Genomic DNA, 21,278 nt, shown 5'->3' on the forward strand with positions numbered 1-21,278 from the left:
TAACTTGGATGTGTAAACCATAATGCTGAGAGTTCAGTAGTTCTTGCACTTATCTGTTGATGCTCTCTTTGGGATTGTGTGAATGATATTCTTCCAGAAATCTGATGGTTTGTCTCCAGACTCATAGATTCCCCACATCAGCTTGAATAATCACTTAGTTGCTAATTCCTCCAATGATTTCAGAAATTCTGAAGGACTGGTACCTATCCCTTCTGCCTGAGTTGATCACAAGCCTTCCAAATCACTATTAATCTCCGACTCTAATACTGGATCCCCTATGACTTCCATACTGACTCTCATACCTATCTCAGTCACATCATCAGACAAGTCCTCCCCCTTGTAGAGGCCCTCAGTGTTCTCTTTCCACTTCTCTTCTCTCTCCTCTACACTTAAAGTGTAATTCCCATTGTCCTCTTAATGTTAACACACATACTTTTGTTTCACTGAAGGCTGTTTTGACTTGTATATATCCCTCAGTCAATCCTTCCAATGATCATCCCTCTTTCAGTTTCTTCACATTTTTCCTGCTGCCATTTCCCTTTGGCTTTCCTGCACTTCCTATTTATTTCATTCTTAACTGATTTACATTTCTGTATGCTATATTACCTAGAAAAGTTTGTATTTCCTTCCTTTGTTGAGCAGTTGGTGTATTTGTTCTGTTACTTGTGATTTCTTCACAGTTACCTTCCTTGTACCTATGTTTGTGAAACCAATTTCTGTGAATGCCCTTTCTATATATGTGCATTCCTCAGTACCTCAGTATCCCACTTCGTTGCTGTTTGATTCCTCTGGACAAGTCTATTAAATTTCAGGATACTCTTGATCACTGCTACATTGAGTTCCCAATATATATCTCTTCCTGGGTACTCTTTACAATCCAATATCTGATTTTGGAATCTCTGTTTGACCATGATGTATTCCAGCTGGAATCTTCCAGTATCTCCAGGTCTCTTCCATGTATGATTCTGCCTCTTGTAATTTTTGAACAGTGCTTCCACTATCACTAGTCAAATTTTGTAACAGAACTCAGTTAGTCTTTCTGCTCTCTAATTCCTAATACCATCCTCATAGTCTCCCACGACTCTTTCTTCTGTTCCTTCCCCTTCTACCAGAAGAGGAAGGAAACACCACAATTATTAGATTATCATCTCCGTTTACATACTGAATTACCCATTCAGTATCCTTATATTCATTTATGTCCCTTCATCTTCTGCTTGTGATGTTGGTATATATATCTGAACTGTGTTGATATTGGTCTTCTGTCAGTTCTGAATAGAATAACTCTATCACTGGATTGTTCAAAGAAGCCGCTCTCTGACCTACCTTCCTATTCATAATAAATCCTACTCCCATTACACCATTTTCTGCCTCTGTTGATATTACCCTACACTTTTGTAACCAGAATCCCTTATCTTTTCCTCTTCATTTCACTTCACAGATCCCCACTATATCTAGACTGAAAGACGTTTTCAGCAATCAGGAGATCATCATGACATTTTTTCAATTACAGGCTACATTTACTGTGGGTACACATTGCATGTCTTTAATTCAGTGGATTTCACAGTCCTCTGCATCCTCATGCTGTTAATCATTGCTAACTCTTCCACCTTGTACGGGCATTTTAACATCCCATGAGATGGCATTACAAGTCACCGCACATTTCATGATGAAGGGTACTTTGTACCACTACCAGATAATTTTATTTCATCAAATTCATGAGGCAGGGGTAAAGCAAAAGGCTATTTACAATTTGTACAGAAACCAGATGGCAGTTATAAGAGTCGAGGGACATGAAAGGGAAGCAGTGGTTGGGAAGGGAGTGAGACAGGGTTGTAGACTCTCCCCGATGTTATTCAATCTGTATATTGAGCAAGCAGTAAAGGAAACAAAAGAAAAATTTGGAGCAGGTATTAAAATCCATGGAGAAGAAATAAAAACTTTGAGGTTTGCCGATGACATTGTAACTCTGTCAGAGACAGCAAAGTACTTGGAAGAGCAGTTGAATGGAATGGACAGTGTCTTGAGAGGACCATATAAGATGAACATCAACAAAAGCAAAATGAGGATAATGGAATGTAGTCGAATTAAATCGGGTGATGCTGAGGGAATTAGATTAGGAAATGAGACACTTCAAGTAGTAAAGGAGTTTTGCTATTTGGGGAGCAAAATAACTGATGATGGTCAAAGTATAGAGGATATAAAATGTAGACTGGCAACGGCAAGGAAAGCGTTTCTGAAGAAGAGAAATTTGTTAATATCGAGTATAGATTTAAGTGTCAGGAAGTCTTTTCTGAAAGTGTTTGTATGGAGTGTAGCCATGCATGGAAGTGAAATATGGACGATAAATAGTTTGGACAAGAAGACAATAGAAGCTTTTGAAATGTGGTGCTACAGAAGAATGCTGAAGATTAGATGGGTAGATCACATAAATAATGAGGAAGTATTGAATAGGACTGGCGAGAAGAGAAGTTTGTGGTACAACTTGACAAGAAGAAGGGACACGTTGGTAGGACATGTTCTGAGGCATCAAGGGATCACCAATTTAGTATTGGAGGGCAGCGTGGAGGGTAAAAATCGCAAAGGTAGACCAAGAGATGAATACACTAAGCAGATTCAGAAGGATGCAGGTTGCAGTAGGTACTGGGAGATGAAGAAGCTTGCACAGGAGAGCTGCATCAAACCAGTCTCAGGACTGAAGACCACAACAACACCTTCATATTCATGACCAACTGTATGCTCAGGACCGTTGGATGAAAATTCCCAGTAGTGATTTTATCGGTCTATGTCCCCAGATTTCTTGAATTGCCTTATATGTCTTTGAGGAATCCTTTTTATGAGAGTTCACATTCATTAATCTCAAACTGATTCCCAATTTATTTACTCAGTCCACTTCAACTCAGTAAACAGCCTTCCATACAGAAAGCACCTTTACCTCACTGATGGCCTCATAAGAAACTCTGTTGAATCAAACCTACAATTTGTCAGCTACACATCCATTTTGACAGCTGCTACATATTTTTAGTAAACACACCATCCTAAATTCCTCCCTGCAGCAGGTAGTACTGCAGTCATTATTATAGTGACCATACAAGACAGGAAGATGAGGTATTGATATTCATAGCCGATAATGAAGCCAATTTCAGTTTAACTGTAGATAATTATTTCTCCTACATCATACAAAAATAAGTGTATTCCTAACTTTCCAAAGGTGACCAACCTCTATGATGATAAAAGACTGAGATTAACAAAACCAGAAATAAAATATAGTTGTATTTTTATAAAGAAACTTCCCAGTAGTCATGTCACTGAAAGCGCTTCTACTCTAGTGCCTTATAGTGTACCATCAGCACAATAATGCTGCACCACTTAGCTCTATTATTCTCAGTTGACTTCCTCAAAAGACAGTGCTTTGGTGGAGCTTGCCTGTGATTAAACCCAGCATCTGGCATAATATGTGTAAATCTCACACTGCAAACTTCCAGTTAGCTGTGGCTTATACAGGCTGGACCACCTAAGGCTCTAAAATTATGTCTTCCAGAACAACTGAAACATTTGTACTGGATGTGAAATAAATCAGAAATTATTGAAACTAAACATGTAACTAGTTCTGCTGTGCCTTGGGGAGGTGAATGTGTACAGAAGCAAAACATCAATTATGGAACAGCCTGTGAGGTACCTCAACATTTCAGTTGTGTTTGGATTGCTCACAATGCTCTTTCTGTGGCCTATTTCCTTATCTCCTTGTGTGATGCCTGCACAGTTGGCTAACTCTTCTGTCCATGCTCCCATCTTTCTCAAGCACATGGAGAATACTATTACTTTTGTAATACATAACAAGGAATTCATTAATAACAACAGTAAAGTAGTTGCTCCTTAGCCCCTCTTCATTTAGTTTCCTTCAGGGCTATCATTTGCAAGCCTATTCCATACTGCATCTAACGGCTAAAGGTAGAAATTTCGGCACTACTGTCTTTGTCAAATAGACACCCTAATACATGCTGCTAACTGATTCACCACTGCCACATGGACAACAAACATCAGTATATGTATTAATACAAACATAATGTACATGGCATAATATTTAGTTCTAGCAAGTGTGTCTTTTCATTTACGCAGTAGGCTAACTTTGAAATCATATTCATCAACTACTTGGGAAATTAAACACAAACTGGACTCATAGATATTTTTCTCTATGATAGCTCATCTTAAAAAGAACAAAATGTGTACTAGGCACCAGTTACCTAACTTAACTCCTTTGCATACAGAAAGCCATGTCTTGATACAAAAAAAGATGAGTGACACTAACAGCTAATTGATACTGCAAAGGTGGCTCAGTCTCAAACCAAGCAATCTCCTAAGATGAATCACTGTGGCTCCAATAGTAAATTTACATGGGGTTCAGGATTACATGAGGCTAATGACAATGTTCCTTATAGCAGCTGAATTCAATATAATATACTTCAGCATCTTGGAAACATATCAAAGGAAATCCTAATATTCTTTAATAAAATATGGCATACAGGACAATTGCTCAGCTGAAGAAGGAAAGCAATTTTTATTCTTCTGTTAACTCTAGAAGAAGATAAAATACACCTCAACTGTTACTGGTGCACCACACTAATTTAGTAGGTGCAGAACTGTAATCTGTCATTTGGTTTGGAAATAAGAAGCTTCTCTCACAGCTATTAGTGATTTATCAGGCAGCATATGTCAGCTGTTAACAATCTGGTTCTATTAGAGGCAGCTATGTTTCCAATAAATACATCATCCAATTTTCTTCTTCTATGGAATTATAAATGTGTTTTAACTTTCTGTAGATCACAATATGATCACAATATTCTCTTAAAAAGCCACCAGTGGTGTCTGAAAATTTGCTTGTCTGTCTATATTCACAAATTTCTTCCTGTCCTGACACTGTTTTGTGTTTAGGTTTTCAGTGACAAATTTCAGAGGGAGAAAACTATGCATCAGATATAATTTTGTTTTCATCCTTCTTTGCAATTCCCATTGTTAGTGCAATATCTGTTCCTGTATAAAGCTTCTGTAAAACTTGATTACGGGTGAATGATGGATACCTGTACAGGGTTTTTTTAAGAATATGTTTCTATATGGATATCTTGGAGACACATAACAATGGCACTGAAGCACTTATAAAGTCAATTAAACAAAAGGAATGCAAGACTCTGATTCAACATTAAGTAAAATTGTTAAAATCTGTACACCTTTCATTAGCATTCTGGTTAGTTCTTAAGTGACATAAACGTCCAGACAGGTATTTTTAAAGGTAGAATCAATGGCAAGACACCCATAAAATGAAAGGAACATGGATGAAGTTAGTTAGTTCAGTAATCACACATTTTAACATGTCTTCTTAATCATAGTGGCATTGGCCTTGCCGCAGTGGATACACCGGTTCCCGTCAGATCACCAAAGTTAAGTGCTGTCGAGTGTGGCCGGCACTTGGATGGGTGACCATCCGGGCCGCCATGTGTTGTTGCCATTTTTCGGGGTGCACTCAGCCTCATGACGCAAACTGAGGAGCTACTCGACTGAATAGTAGCGGCTCCGGTCAAAGAAAACCATCATAACGACCGGGAGAGCGGAGTGCTGACCACACGCCACTCCTATCCACATCCTCATCTGAGGATGACACAGCCGTCGGATGGTCCCGATAGGCCACTTGTGGCCTGATGATGGAGTGCTTTTTCTTAATCATAGTGATGGTAGGCAATGAAAACCTCATAACTCCATTTTGTTAAATTTTACAGGAGAAACAAAAGCGGTTTCTCCAAAAAATGTAAAGTGACACAGATAATGCTGCTACATTTGTAACTGTATAATAGAAGCCTAGTTATTGAGATATTAGAGAATCCATGCACTTTCAAGGCTCTCTCTGGTAATGGAGTTACTGGTTACTGGAATTATGAGGTTTTCAAAACAGATGGAGTTACGAGGTTTTCATTGCCTACCATCGATAAGTGGTTTGATTTTGTGAATGGCTTGCAACTGACAAGAGATTTTATTCTTTTTTGCATAAAATAATCATAGATTTTGATACAGAAAACATTTAGTATCATTTTCGTACAGGGCTTAAAGATTCTTGTCTGACCCCATTCACCAGTATTTCTCCTTCTCCTAATCCTCCCTTCCTTCTTCCAGCACCTTTAGAAACTGAACAACCACAAGATGAAGCAACAAAGTAGCTGTAAGTTGATGATGCTGCAAGTAACTGCTTAAAGGACAAATCAGCAGAAATGCTCAAGTGATAGAAGATGACATTATACATCTCTGAGTTACATGTGCATGAGAGGATGGTGTAGGTACCTGTATGGCAAATTGCTTCAGAGCTTGATGTAATGACATGACAAAAAGGGGTAACTTGTAACATAAAGTCAACAGGAAACTGAGGGAGTCAGTTTTCTACGTAAGACAATTTAACATATAAAAAACAGTAACTCATAATATTATGAAAAGAACAAATTGCTACCAATCATATAGAGGAGACATTAAGTTGAAGACAGGCACAAAAACAACTAAAAGACTGCTCTAATTTAAGATTTTGGCCAAAAGGCCTTCTTCTAAAAAAGAAAACAGACACAGTCACACAAGTACAGCTTGTACACACATGACCACAATCTCCCTCCACTGCGACCAGACTTCAGAATGACTGACGTGGTGTGGGGAAGAGGAGGGAGAGCAGGGTAGGTGTGGAGAAAGGTGTAGCACTGCTTGTGGGAGAGTGCAGGAATGATATGGGGGCAGGTTAGGGCTACTAGGTGCAGTCAGGACCTGTGGTGGGAGAGGGGGCAAAAGGGGTGCAGAAAAGGAGAGAAGGAGAAAAGGAGAAAGAGACTAGTTGGTACATTGTCAGAATAGAAGGCTGTGAAGTGCTGGAGTAAGAGCAGGGAATGGTGTAGGTAGGTGAAGGACAGTGACTAATGAAGGATGAGATCAGGGTGGTTATGGGAACATGGATATATTGCAGGGAGAGTTTTCACAAGCGCAATTCAGGAAAGCTGGTGTTGGTAGGAAGGAACCAGACAGTGCACCATGTGAAGTAGTCACTAAAGTGAAGCATATCATTTTGGGCAGAAAGCTCAGCAACTGGGTGACTCGACTGTCTTTTGGACACAGTTTGGCAGTGGACATGTATGTGGACAGATAGCTTGTTAGTTGCCATGTGCACACGGGAAGCAGCACAGTGGTTTGCAGCTTAGACTGTAGATCACATAGTTGGTTCCACAGCTAGCCCTGCCTTTGATGAAATAGCAGATGGCTGTGACTGGTCTGAAGTAGACATTGGTGAGAGGATGTATGGGTTAGGTCTTGTATTTGTATCTATTGCAGGGATAAGAGCCATGAGGCAAGAGATTGGAAGCATCTTCACACATGTCCATCCAATGACCTGAATGCCACTATCATCTTTTTATTTATTTTTCTCTTTCATCTCATTGTGTTTTCACATTGATTTTAGTTTATTTTCACCCTTCTCTGTAAGCTCTACTCCATCAGGTTTCACCTTGTTTCCTCATTCTTCATCCATTCCATCCTTTTTGTAAGGTTTCCCTGCATATTTTTGCATATTTTACATTGTTTATACATTTTTTATCCTTTGCTAAGGATCCTTGCTCCATCCACTTGCACCAGTACATAAAAATTTTCCTAGCCACATCCAGAATCGAGTACAGACACTGTTGCTGTGTTGTTGCCTAGCTCGTGGAATCTCCCCAAGTAATTCATGTATCAGAAATATCCATTTCCAGTTTTAAGCCCTCCTTCCATGATGACCTCTATCTGTTCAGATTTCATCAGTCCACATCCCTCATCAACCTAGTCTTGCAGAACCATGTAAATCAGGTCCAAACCTCCATGCAATACTTCCTCTTCTCTGGTAAAATTCTCCTACTCTGCAATTCCAAATTCCTGCATCCAGTCTCTCAAAGTGAAACTTGTGCCCTTCAGAATCTGAGGAGCATGTACAATGCCACCTCAAAAAATTCTCCAGCCTGTTTACCTCCTAGTCCCATGCTTGAAATACCATCATCAATCACCTTTACAAAAGCCACCAAAACTCAACCACATTCCCTCATAGCTGATATACCCTGCCTTAGAGACCTACTACATTTACCACACACTCAGAAACTCCCTCCCACCACCATAAAGAAGCCAGACCCTAAACTGTCCCAAAACATAATGTGAACCTTCATTCCAAAAGACTTAGTCCCACAGAAGTATAAGTTCTTTCCAATGACCTTAACTTTTTTTCCACTCTCAAATTCACTCATGCTGAACTTGTTAAAGACCTTATCTCCCTACAGACAGCTGCAGTGGAAACACTTTGTCAGCATCAACCCTACTAATCAGATTACAAGTAAATCCAAAGCCAATATTGAACCCTGCCTGGCACATTTCACTCCTCCATCCAAACATGATCCACACTGACTGCTCTTAATTCACCCTCTGTTAACATTCCAGAGTTTCTTAACCTCTAACCCTGCCTCGCCATCATTGCCGAACCCCTCAGAATGGAAACCAACCTTACATCTGCAGAAGGAACTGCAAACCTCCACATAAAAATTTATCCTGCCCTTATAATCCTATTGCCAACAAAGGCTCCACCATTGTGATTTGTACTGCAGGAATTAACCTCACAGAGGGACTCCACTGGCTGTCAGACCCATCCACCTATAAACCTAGCCACAGTGACCCCATTCCAGAAATCCATCAGTTCTTCCTCAACTCCTTAAGCCCATCCCAGAACCTCTCCCCTGAGTCTATCTCTCTCCTCACCCTTACCCTCTCCACACACTTACCTTTTTCATGTTTCCTAAAGTCCATAAACCCAACTACCCAGTACACCCCACCTCTTCCCTTTATACTAATGTAGCATTGCTGCTGTTGAACACTACCTTCCCCAATATCTGACTGACTTCAGACTTACAATCTCCTTCCTGGTCACAATGAAAAACTAAATCCTAAGCCACAATTACTTCTCCTTTGAAGACACCATCAACAAACAAACCCATGGTACACCAATTTGCACCCACATGACCTAATCCTATGCCAACCCATTTTTGGTCTATCTAGACGTATCCTTCCCAACCACTGAGAATCCCAAACCCCTCACCTGGTCTGATTCATTGATGACATCTTCATGATCTGAACCAAGGAAATCCTATGCACATTCCTCCAGAACCTCAACACCTTCTCTCCCATCCACCTCATCTGGTTCTCCTTAGCCCAACAAGCCACTGTCCTTGATGTTGACCTCCACCTCAAGGATGGCTGTATCAGTACCTCCATCCATATCAAGCATACCAACCATTAGCAATACCCCCACTCTGACAGCTGCTACCCATTCCATATAACCTAGCCACTCATGACCATTGCATCTGTAGTGACAAGCAGTCTCTCTCCAGTTATATTAAAGACCACACTGAGGCCTTCTTAGACCAAAGTTACTCTCCAAACCTGGTGAAGAAGCAGATCTCCTGTACTTTGTCTCTCCAGTCACCTATCACCTCCTCATGTCTGCCATCCACAAAGGAGCACTCTTTCATGACTCCATAATTTTCAGGACTACACTAATGGAATCCATCCTCAGACATGGTTCCAACTACCTCTCATCATTCCGTAAAATGAGGAATATCCAATCCACCATTCTTCCCAATCTTTCCACAGTGGTACTCCACCAACCACTCAACCTAAACAATATCCATTCCTTATCTTTCCCTACTCCACCCCCATCCCCCCCTTCCAACCCCTTGCCCCTGCAACAGAGCTAGATACATGACCCACCCCATACATCTTCCCACCTCCTTCTGTTCTAGTCTGGTCACTGGCATCATCTATCCCATCAAATGCAGAGCTACCTGTGAAAGCAGCCATGTGATCTACAAAGTAAGCTGTAGCCGCTGTGCTGCTTTCTATGTGTATAAGACAAGTAACAAGCTGTCTATCTGTCAAACTTCTCTATCTGTCAAACTTCTACCCTAATAACCCTCTTCCTCCCCAACCCATGCCTCTTCCTTACCTCCACCACTTTTGCCAGATTTCTGCTCCCATCAGGCATCGTCACAGTCATCCACAGTGGTCAGAGACAGTGGTCATCTGTGAATTGTGTTTGTATGTGTGTTTTCTATTTTGGTAAAAGGCCTTTTGGTTGAAAACTAAAATGTATAGCAGTCTTTTTCTTGTGCCTATCTGTGATTTCACATCTCCTCTATATGGTGAGCAGCAATCTATCCTTTTCATAACTTTGTTATTATTCCACCCTAGGCTTTCCATTATAACTCACAATAGGTATAAATAAAAGCAAGGAAAAATGAGGCAATGTTCTATTCACTTATGAACTAATACTCAGATCACAGTTCAAATCCCAGGAATTTCACATCTAGACTGAAAAAGAAGTAATGTTCCAGTCCAGTAACTTCATGGAAAAGGACCAGCACTGGAAGTATGGTGCCAGCAGAGATTTCAGTTATTTGGCCCATGACTCTCCATAAAGTCACAAGATGTGTAGGATGTGGCCTGACTAGTGTACGATACTGGGATGATTTCCTGCATTGTATGTTGGGGATTTCTTCTGATTCTTAACACTACTATTGGAAAGCTAAGGGGGGTTCTGCATAAGAATGGATGTGATTGCTGTAGGAGTTGATTATGACTCTGGTTTGCTGTTTGGTTTCATGCTACCAGATACATATTGTGACAGAGGATAAGCACATCCCACAACAAACATTTACAATTCTGTTAGTCAGTGAGTAGCCTCTCACTGTAGTGCTCCTTTCCTACATTTATTTTTATCAGAATAGTCTTTGTCTTAGTTTAGTTAAAATGAAAACATATTTATTCCATAGCCCACTATATAGAATTATATTTCACTGTTTCTCTTCCGTTTTTATATTTATTTCAGGTGCTAATCAAGTGGAAGGACCAACCTTACAGAAGACCTCATTCGTGTGCTACAGTATAGTACAAGTACATATGTAATTATTAGTTCTCTGGAAATGCAAATGAACTACATGATGCAAAAAAAAAAAAAATACTCATCTTTATCATTAGGCACCATTCTTTCTTTGCATAAACACACATTTACTTTCACAATAAATCACAATAAAGTGCTTCTAGTACTTGCTTTCCCTTAACTTTGTAGCAGTTCAGTACAAGCACCAAAGACTAAAAGGAGGAGAGGGATGGTGGGGGTGGTGTGAGGGTGATTGTTGACTAGTGGCCGAGGCTGAAACTCATAGTTTGATTCAGTTAAATATGTCTGAGAGAGAGAGAGAGAGAGAGAGAGAGAGAGAGAGAGAGAGAGAGAGAGGTGGGGGGGGGGGGGGGGGGGGTTCTTCTGATGAAGGATTTTGTCCCCAAAAGCTGGTAATATCCAACCTGAATGTCTTCCACTCAACACCTCCTGTATGTGGTGAATAAGAATCTATTCTAATTCATAGTGTTACTGTTATTCCATTCTGGGTTTTCCATTGTTTATATATGTAGCAGAATTGATATGCACTAAATGTGACTTTCTTTTTTCAACCAGCAATAGCTGGACAAAGAGAGCTGATTTATACAGAGCTCTTTGGAATGGAGTGAAAACAAAAACAAGATTTTCTTTTGTCTGTGTTTTATTAGATTTGGAAATATGAAGCAACAAAAATTAGTTACTGAGGAAGGGGCTAATGGTGGCAAAGTTGATTCAATTACTCTGTCTGCAATCACTTTCATGCATACTATTTTTCTTTACAATAAAGTTTAAGTATTGAGCATAGTAGACAGATAGATTCATGGCTTTTCATGCATTACTTGAGGTCAGGCACAATGTTATGCAATTATCTGCTTGTAAACAATATTTATCCTGAAGGTTATGAGGGGAAAAGAAATATTAACAGTCTTCTTCAGTTCCTTAGGTATTCAGAGTGTATCAGGGAACATCACAAATCTTTACTCAAACCAAAGAGTCTGCCTTGTAGCTTCGTTGGCAAGTCCACTAAGAAATACCAGCATGAATTCCCAATGCTGATGAAAATACACAATATTTTCTGGACAAGTATAAATCCTGTAAGGTATTCACCCTTCCAATAAGACATTTGGAAATAGATCTTAAAATTGAGAGAACTTTACAAGTATGTTACTACACTGGAAAATAGTAGCTCACCTGTTAAGTCTGGTAGTCTAGCAGTAACACTCATGTCTGGAAACTGAGGGGTTGTGAGATCAAATCCCAGTTGGACCAAGGATTTTTTTGTGTGTTTTTTAACCTAGCCTTCACCTCTCAGCGACATCAGGAGTTGGCAGAAATGGCACATGGTTTGAATTTCATGTTAAACTGTAGGTCCCCTATCCCCATTTGGCTAACTGGGGTAGGTTGGACACACAAGTCACCAAACTGCTGTCCAATTGAAAGACTTACACAGGGACACTGACACACTAATATTTAAACAATGGCAAGTTCAGTTTGGAATATCAACAATATTATGAAAATGATATATTGCTACTCACCATAAAGATGACATGTTGAGTTGCAGACATGTAAAACAAAAAGGCTGTTACACATTGAAGGTTTGGCCAAAGCTTTCATCAAAACAAACACACAAAAGTGTGGAGGAGAGCAAGTGACAAGTTTAAGCTTAGAGTGGATTCACAAGGTGAGTTTGGAAAGGGCAGTTGACAAAATGCTGACCACAAGAGGCAGATCTGAGTATGAGGCACAGTCCAACACACAATGTTTATCACAGCCTATCACTTTGCTAAAGAGTAAGAAAACGTCACCTCAGTATTACAAAGGAGGAAGAACATGCCGTCAAAATCTCAAGGCTCTTTCTTTACTTGTTCAATGAGAACTAAAACATGAAGGCACAAAATACTTCCAAGTAAGAAAATGATGGACCAAAACTGACAAAACTAGATGAGGACTGGTTCATTTGATTTTGTTGTGAGTTCTTTTATTTTTTAATTTTAAGTAAACATTAGTATAGATATTCATAATTAGTGCAGATACTGTGTTATTCTGCCTTGTTGACATGTTAACTTTCTAATGAAAACAAAACTAAAATCAGTTAAGATTGTACTTTATAAAATTTTCTTAGTGGCTAGTCATAGTTAAGTCACTTCAATGGCACTTTTTTTATTAAAATAGTAGGGATCACCTGAAGAAGGGATATTTTTGACACGAGTTATTTTTGTAGTGAATATCTCAATTGTCAACCAACAAAACATCATCATCCACTAGAATGATGTCACAGAAACCTATCTCTTCCTGAAATGTTACCTATCAATGTATTAAACAACAGTGAGAATCAGTGAAGAAACATGAAAACAAAAATATGAAATATAATTTGGTACTGAATTGTGATGCCTTAAGGAACTATATATAAAGTGGGAAAATAAAAGTTGTAGCAGAAAACTTCATGTTGCAAATTTGTTTTTAGTGGTTGCTGCTGTTCAAGTTTATGTATTTTTATGTAATTACATAATCTATGACATGGTAAATGTGCCAAAATTGTGTGCCCCTGTACCTATTTGTTATTTTAGGCTTACAACAGAAATACAAAATAAGTCCACTCAAAAAATTTTGTGGTCAGCTGAAAGAGAGTATGTGAAGGGGCCAAGAATTCACATGTGATAGCAAACAATATTAAAACACTGTCAAACTCAAGAATGTGAAGTGTATGAAACAGAATCACTTTTCACATAAACAAAAAGTTTTTACAATTATCAAACTGTATGTTTATTATTCCAATGCTATAATGCAATCTTGTTTTTTCTATTTTTGGTTGTACATCATTAAACAAAGAAATATATAGCTTCTTCAATTCTGAGAATATAACTTATCAAGTTACTCATTGTTAAAAGCTAGTCCAGTGTGTTAATTATATGTAATTAGTCATGAAAGGAGAAAGAATGGTGATCTAAATGATGTAAATAACTTGTGTATATAAATTTGTTGTTAGTTTATATATGTGGCCTACATTATGTTACAAAGTTTTAAATTTAGATATTGTTGCTGTTTTTAAGAGCATGCTTGTAATAATAAATCAGCTTGTTACACTTCAGAAACCCAACGCATCTGCTATTTAGTGAAACAAGCTCTGTATAGATGTACAAATCTGTAATTATTGACGGTGGAAACATGCTCTGACACACTTTAAACTGAAAAGAGCTGTACCTAAATATGTCTTTCTTACCACTTGATATATATGTAAATTAATTAGATTAGTACATGAAAGTAGATTAATGTACATATCAAATAACAATCTTCTAAGAAAATGCTATTGAAAAAGAATGTAAGAAATATTTTACTGAACAAAGTATTCATGCAAATAATATTGTACCAAAGTTATCTGAGATATAGTTTATAACAAGGTAATAAATTATTAAATGTTATTTCACTGTGAAATAAATATTGTACTCTTTAACAATGCTACCATCAAATATCTTGTTACAGACTTTACATTTTGCAATAAAAGACAAATTTTAAACAAAATTTACTTGCATAAATATGTTTTACATTATACCCTCATGACAGTATTTATAGTGGGTGACGTATCTTACCAATTCACAGTTCATATTATATATGTATATATATTTATCACACATAAATACTCAAAGCATTGTAGAGGAAATTTGCCTACCTATTATTTATTTAGTTATTATTTTGCAGGTTCCATTTGAGCCAAAGCTTACCTGCTCATGGAACGAGTCAGTACCTACTCTTCAGAATACTGATTAGAATTTTTATAATCCTATAACACAAATCAGCTAATCATACACAAAAATTGGGATATTACATAAATAAATAAAATATTACATAGAGAAGTTCTCAACCACTGCGAGGAACTTGTGTAAAGAATTGGAGGACTGTAAAATAAGGAAATCTTTCAACTGAGATTTGAAAACCTGGAATTTATCAGCTTATCCTTGGAAGCAATAATTTTGTGGGCAAAGCACTATGGAACCCTTGAAGACATGACTATGTTAACTGTTGCCCACTCTAGTTTGTGAGGAATGCATATGTCCAGGTTGAAAGCACTATTACTCTTAAATTCTGAAATGCTGCATCCTGAAACAATGTTCAGAGAAACCATACAGTTTGCATTAATGTGGATTTCCTCATTGCTGCAGTTGCAAGGAAGCTCTGATAAATTTTCAACTTTCTACTAGGTAATAGGAAACACTTTTTCTGAAACACTGTTAATCTGCTCCTTATGTTACAATTGGTATATGTAACGCAACATTATATATACCTTTAGTATTCATATACGTGATTTGACAGTACATAAATTCCATACAAAGCTGACAGGTTACCAAGCATCATCTGTCTTTCATGATATTAGCACCATAGGTAAGGCACACCTTTTTATTCAATGGCGCACCCTGCTACTACAAGTCAGGATGTCTCAGCCTGGAATACTGCCAAGCCAACAGCAACTGTGAAGTGTATTAAAGCTGCTGTCATCATCCCATCTTGAAGGCACATGGCGGCCATCCATACCAGTTTACATGCACAAACTGTAACAAAACTTCTGACCAGTTTGCTATTTTAAACAAATTAACTAAAAAATACTTTTAACTGTCATGACCATCATTCACCAGTTAGACATACTTTAGATAACATCTCTTTTTATCAATTTGGTATATGACACCATAGCACTCATCTCTAATTTCTGACAAGTACTGGCTCCTACTTTCAACATTATAACCACACTCCTTTTAGACCTTTGTGTCTTTGATGCTTTTCACTGTGAATCTCCACTCACATGTCACATCCTCTTCCAAAGCAAGAATTAGTACAAATTTTTACTCCAGCTAATACTGACACAAGTAGTCCCATTATGTGGCTGTGTTGTCTTAAGCTATAACACTTCATATACTTGATAATGACCTCTCATTCAGCCCAAAGATACTGTATGAATTAAACTGCAACATAACTGGCAACAGTGGTGTTTGATTTCAATAAACATGCAACAACCAACACCATCCAAGCACTTTTTTGTAAGACAATTTAAGGATATGATAAATTGATGATCAACATTTTCTTTAATCATAAATTTATGATTTCACAAAACATTAATCATCAAATTTTTGCACAGAGAGAAAATGACAATTAATTTGAAAAGATTAATTTTCACAATCAACATATTTAAAACACTAAGGAACCAGTAAAATTATAGCAACTCAAATGTCTGAGAACCTTTCTCTTACACTCAAATCATTACCCAGAGTTACAGGATTGGTGAGTACAAGTGAAAAAGTAGGCTGAGAGTCTGAAAGCTTTTAAAAAGAAATATCTGGGAAGAGTTGGAATAAAGCTTTTTCTTTTATATTACTTGGCTACAGCTTGTTTACCATCTCACACTTATAGTACCTGAGGGTAGTATCATTGCTAGCACATATTTTCTCACGTGAGAACATTGCTGCTCATGCAGGCATCTCACTTGTTTACCAGGCATATTTACCTTGCAACTGTTCACATCATTAGTTCAGTGGATTACTTTCAGTGGTGTGACAGCAAAACAATGTTCTCAGTACTGCATCACCACAATGACAGTGACTTGCTTCCAACAAAAATGTGATTATTGACAAGGAGAAAAACAACATCCACACCATGTACACTTCCATCAGTTTTATCAACAGTTAAAAAATTATCCACAGAGCTTTTCCAGGCATTGACAAATGTCTCATGCACTTTTCCATTATTTTATAAGGAGTAATGTTATTTGTGGATCCATAACTGATGACATGCTTTTCCCCAGAAACAACAGTTTCAAAGCTGCACATTTTTATTTTATAGGTTTCTACTTGCTGCTAGTTTCTGGACTATAACATCATTTGGTGCTCTGGGATAAACCAATACATGAAGAGGGAGTTTCAACATAAAGATACAAATTTTGGTGAATAATATAAAACTGTTTATACTGCTATTAATTTATGTAGTACAAAATAAGATATTAATTGTTACAGAGAATAAAATATGGTTTAGGTTACAGTTAGCTATGTAATCTGATAATGAAATAGCTAAATGTCATCACAGAAATAAAACCACAAAATGTATAGCTTCATGCTGAGACTCACTATGTATTATTTTACACAAGAGTGGTTGAGAATGAGGCTGCAACTCTGAAACTAATAGTGAACAAAGAAAAAAAATAAAAAGTTTAGCTTTGCAACTTTTATTTCCAAAGAAGTGTAATTTATGGACACCTCAACAAATTTCACAAATTTTATGTATTATTATGCCAGAAATAGTTAAATAGACAATGTTTCAGTCCAATATTGTTAGTGCAATTTTTGTGAAAGAGCAAGTGGTATTCTTCCTGAGATAATGTTACATCAGTAGTAACTCCAAGCACTAGATAGATATGCCATGTATAGATTTTTGTCCTGATATTTTAGTGAATAAAAATGATAAATTTAGTGAAACATTGGTACTAATGCTGAAACATTATTACCCTAATTTTATTCAGTAGAAGGCAGTTGCAATGATCTGAATACCACTGGTCCCAGATATAGAAGCTCTGTGTTCAAAAATGGCTCAAATTAGAGCCTCTTCAATATCATCACTCACAATTCTTACTCTTGAAATTACCTCTGAAAATCATAAGTTGCTAATGAGTTTGTAATGTGCCAGAGAAACCCTGTAAAAAGAAACAGTCCACTGAACAATGGCAAGGCTAGTGAGACCGTGAACCAATCAATTATAGCTCAAGGTTCAAGCCAGCAATGAGGCTGTAGCTAAACATTCCCTAACTAAATGACAAAGACCAAACTCCTCTGTAAATGTCACTCAAACTGCAAACTGATATGTCTGCTTGTGTCTGTGTATCTATGGATGGATATGTGTGCGTGTGTGTGTGTGTGTGCGCGCGAGTATATACCTATCCTTTTTTCCCCCTAAGGTAAGTCTTTCCACTCCCGGGATTGGAATGACTCCTTACCCTCTCCCTTAAAACCCACATCCTTTCATCTTTCCTTTTCCTTCCCTCTTTCCTGACGAAGCAGCCGCTGGTTGCGAAAGCTCGAAATTCTGTGTGTGTGTGTTTTTTTTTTTTTTTTTTTTTTTTTTTTTTTTTTTTTTTTTTTTTTTTTTTCCATTGTGCCTTTCTACTGGCGCTTTCCCGCTTGGTAAGTCTTGGAATCTTTGTTTTTAATATATTTTTCCCATGTGGAAGTTTCTTTCTATTTTATTTACATCATGAATAATGTAATTGGATAGGTAAAAAAATCTACTCACCAAGCAGTGGCAGAACAAGCCCATAAAAGAAGGTTACACTTAAGCAAGCTTTCAGAGTCAGTGGCTCCTTGTTCCGGCAGAAGGGTTAAAGGTGAAGGAAGAGGGGTGAAAGTAAAGGACTGGAGAGGTTTAGGGAAAGGGATGGATTTTAGAAAAATCACTCAGAACCACAGGTCACGGGAGGCTTACGGGACAGCAAGCCCCTTTTTCCTACACCTCTCCAGTCCTTTTCCTTTACGCCTCTTCCTTCCCAGTCAAGCCTTATTGTGGAAGAAGGAGTCACTGGCTGCAAAGTCTTGCATAATTATAACTTCCTTTTATGTATGTGTTCTGCTGCTACTTGGTGAGTAGGTTTTTTACTTCTCCACCTACATTATATTCTCAGACATTGACTATTTTCATTATCAGAACGTTGAATAAGTATAATTTTTCATGACACTGATCTATCGCTAGCTGCACCTTCCCTGTAAGGGTGGTTAAATGGATTAGTGCAGACTGGAATCAGCTATCATTAACACATAAAACAACACAAACTTAACAACTTTCCCATTCCTGCTACTGTGCTTAATACAACAGCACGTCGTCATTATTTGAAAACTACTTCTAACTTCAAAAGAAAAAACCAAAACATTCAAAAACCATAATTTAATTGAATGTAACTTAGTACTAAATGACCTCTGTGGATAGCCATGTGCATTTTGTGTCAGCCAACCTGTATGTGGTTTTTAGGCAGTTTCCTACATCTGACTAGGTGAATACCAGACTTGTGCCCACATCCCACCTCAGTAACATGATTCAAGAACATTTTGAAAATTTTGTTGCACTTTCACAAGCGGTAACACTACATGCAGACAGACGGGGTACACACATTACACGCCGAGGGGCCACCCTTTACCAACAGCAATGCCAAATCCAGAATAGCATGCACACCATGTTACCTAGGGGATAAGGCCAGGTAAGAGAAAGACAACTTGGTACTAAACAGCATGTGCCACAATCTTCAATACATACGACACAGTAAACACTACACAAAGAATGAACACCACATTTCCGATTAAACAGCACAACAGGTGAGGTTTTAAAGTGAATATGGCCAGTATTGCATTAAATGCAATGAGAAGAAATAACACATGGGAGACAAATAGAGCACAGAAAATATTTACAAACTGAAGATATGTTGTGCTGTGCTGCACTGTACTATGAGGATGTGCTGAAAAATAATGCCTACAATTTTGTAATGGAAAAACTTTTAAATATTTTTAAATTAAACAAATTTTATTAACATTCTGCATCTTTATTCTTCATGTCTACATATTTATTTCTTGATAGTTATCCTGGTGACAAACACATTTTTTCGAATGAGAAACCTGCTTGTTGATACCATCACTGTACAGTGTTTGACTTTGTTGTCAGAGCCACAAGCTCACCTCCAGTTGACATTGAGTTCCTTGAAGGTGTTCTTTAAGTTTTGGAAACAGTTGAAAATTTATAGGGTCCAAATTGGGACTGTATGGAGGATGGTTGATGACCATGAACCCGATGCATCAGATTGTTGCAGATGTTGCAGCACTTATATCATCTGGCATTGTCATGCTGAAACAGATGGTGCTCCATATGTGGATGAATTCTCCAAACTTGAAATGCAGTTACATCATGCTGTTTCTCATGCACCAACATAGTTGCATTACACACCACCATGTTACGTGCTACAATCTGGAGCCTTCTAGTGGCAGATGGTTGCATATGTAGACACATAGAATAGAGATGTAGGGTGTTAATAACATTTGTTTTATTTAAATAGCTTTAAGAACTTTCACATAAAAGTTTGGAGGCACTACTTTCCATCACACCCTCATATTTAACAATATTTGTAAAAAAAAAAAAAGAAACAGTAATCACAGTCAAATTGTTAAAAGAATTCCATGTGTCATTCTAGGCTGCTGTTCAAGTATATAAGGGCAAAACTAACTGTTTTTGTTTAATTTATTACTGACTTTTGGGAATCATCCATACTGCCAGCCCTAGAATCACAAAAAACAACAGTTATCCATTACATCTATTTAAACTGAACTTAATGTAAATAGATAGATAGAAAAACTACTCACCAAGTGGTGACAGGAGGACACACACAAAAAAGGTTTAATTTTTACAAGCTTTCAGAGTCAGTATCTTATGGCAGAATAGTAGAAACGGAATAAAGAGGGGTGAAGCAAAAGAGCTGGAGAGGTTTAGGAAAAGGGATACAGTTCAGAAAAGTCACCCAGAACCCCAGGTCAGGAAAGACTTACCAGATGGGATGACATGAAAAGACGGAATCAGTTATTTCTTGTTGTTGTTGTTGTTGTTGTGGTCTTCAGTCCTGAGACTGGTTTGATGCAGTTCTCCATGCTACTCTATCCTGTGCAAGCCTCTTCATCTCCCAGTACCCACTGCAAACTACATCCTTATGAATCTGTGTAGTGTAGTCATCTCTTGGTCTCCCTCTACGATTTTTACCCTCCACACTGCCCTCCAATACTAAATTGGTGATACCTTGATGCCTCAGAACATGTCCTACCAACCGATCCCTTCTTCTGGTCAAGTTGTGCCACAAACTTCTCTTCTCCCCAATCCTATTCAATACTTCCTCATTATTTATGTGATCTACCCATCTAATCTTCAGCATTCTTCTGTAGCACCACATTTCGAAAGCTTCTATTCTCTTCTTGTCCAAACTATTTATCGTCCATGTTTCACTTCCATACATGGCTACACTCCATACAAATACTTTCAGAAACGACTTCCTGATACATAAATCTGTATTAGATGTTAACAAATTTCTCTTCTTCAGAAATGCTTTCCTTGCCATTGCCAGTCTACATTTTATATCCTCTATACTTTGACCATCATCAGTTATTTTGCTCCCCAAATAGCAAAACTCCTTTACTACTTTAAGTGTCTCATTTCCTAATATAATTCCCTCAGCATCACTCGACTTAATTCAACTACATTCCATTATCCTCAGTTTTCTTTTGTTGATGTTCATCTTAAACCCTCCTTTCAAGAC

At 37.9% G+C, this 21,278-nt stretch overlaps 1 protein-coding gene across 1 annotated transcript in view; it reads left to right on the top strand.

Annotated features, from left to right (window-relative positions):
* The window catches only part of LOC126266906 (atrial natriuretic peptide receptor 1-like), a 1,198,842-nt gene extending 1,184,359 nt beyond the window's left edge, over positions 1-14,483 (top strand). The window contains exon 10 of the mRNA XM_049971583.1: positions 10,916-14,483. The gene's annotated coding sequence lies outside the window, so the exon portion shown is untranslated. The remainder of the gene's footprint in view (positions 1-10,915) is intronic.
* The last annotated feature ends 6,795 nt before the right edge of the window (positions 14,484-21,278 follow it).

This window comes from Schistocerca gregaria, chromosome 4 (genome assembly GCF_023897955.1).
Source record: "Schistocerca gregaria isolate iqSchGreg1 chromosome 4, iqSchGreg1.2, whole genome shotgun sequence".
In the NCBI taxonomy this organism is placed as follows: Eukaryota; Metazoa; Arthropoda; class Insecta; order Orthoptera; family Acrididae; genus Schistocerca; species Schistocerca gregaria.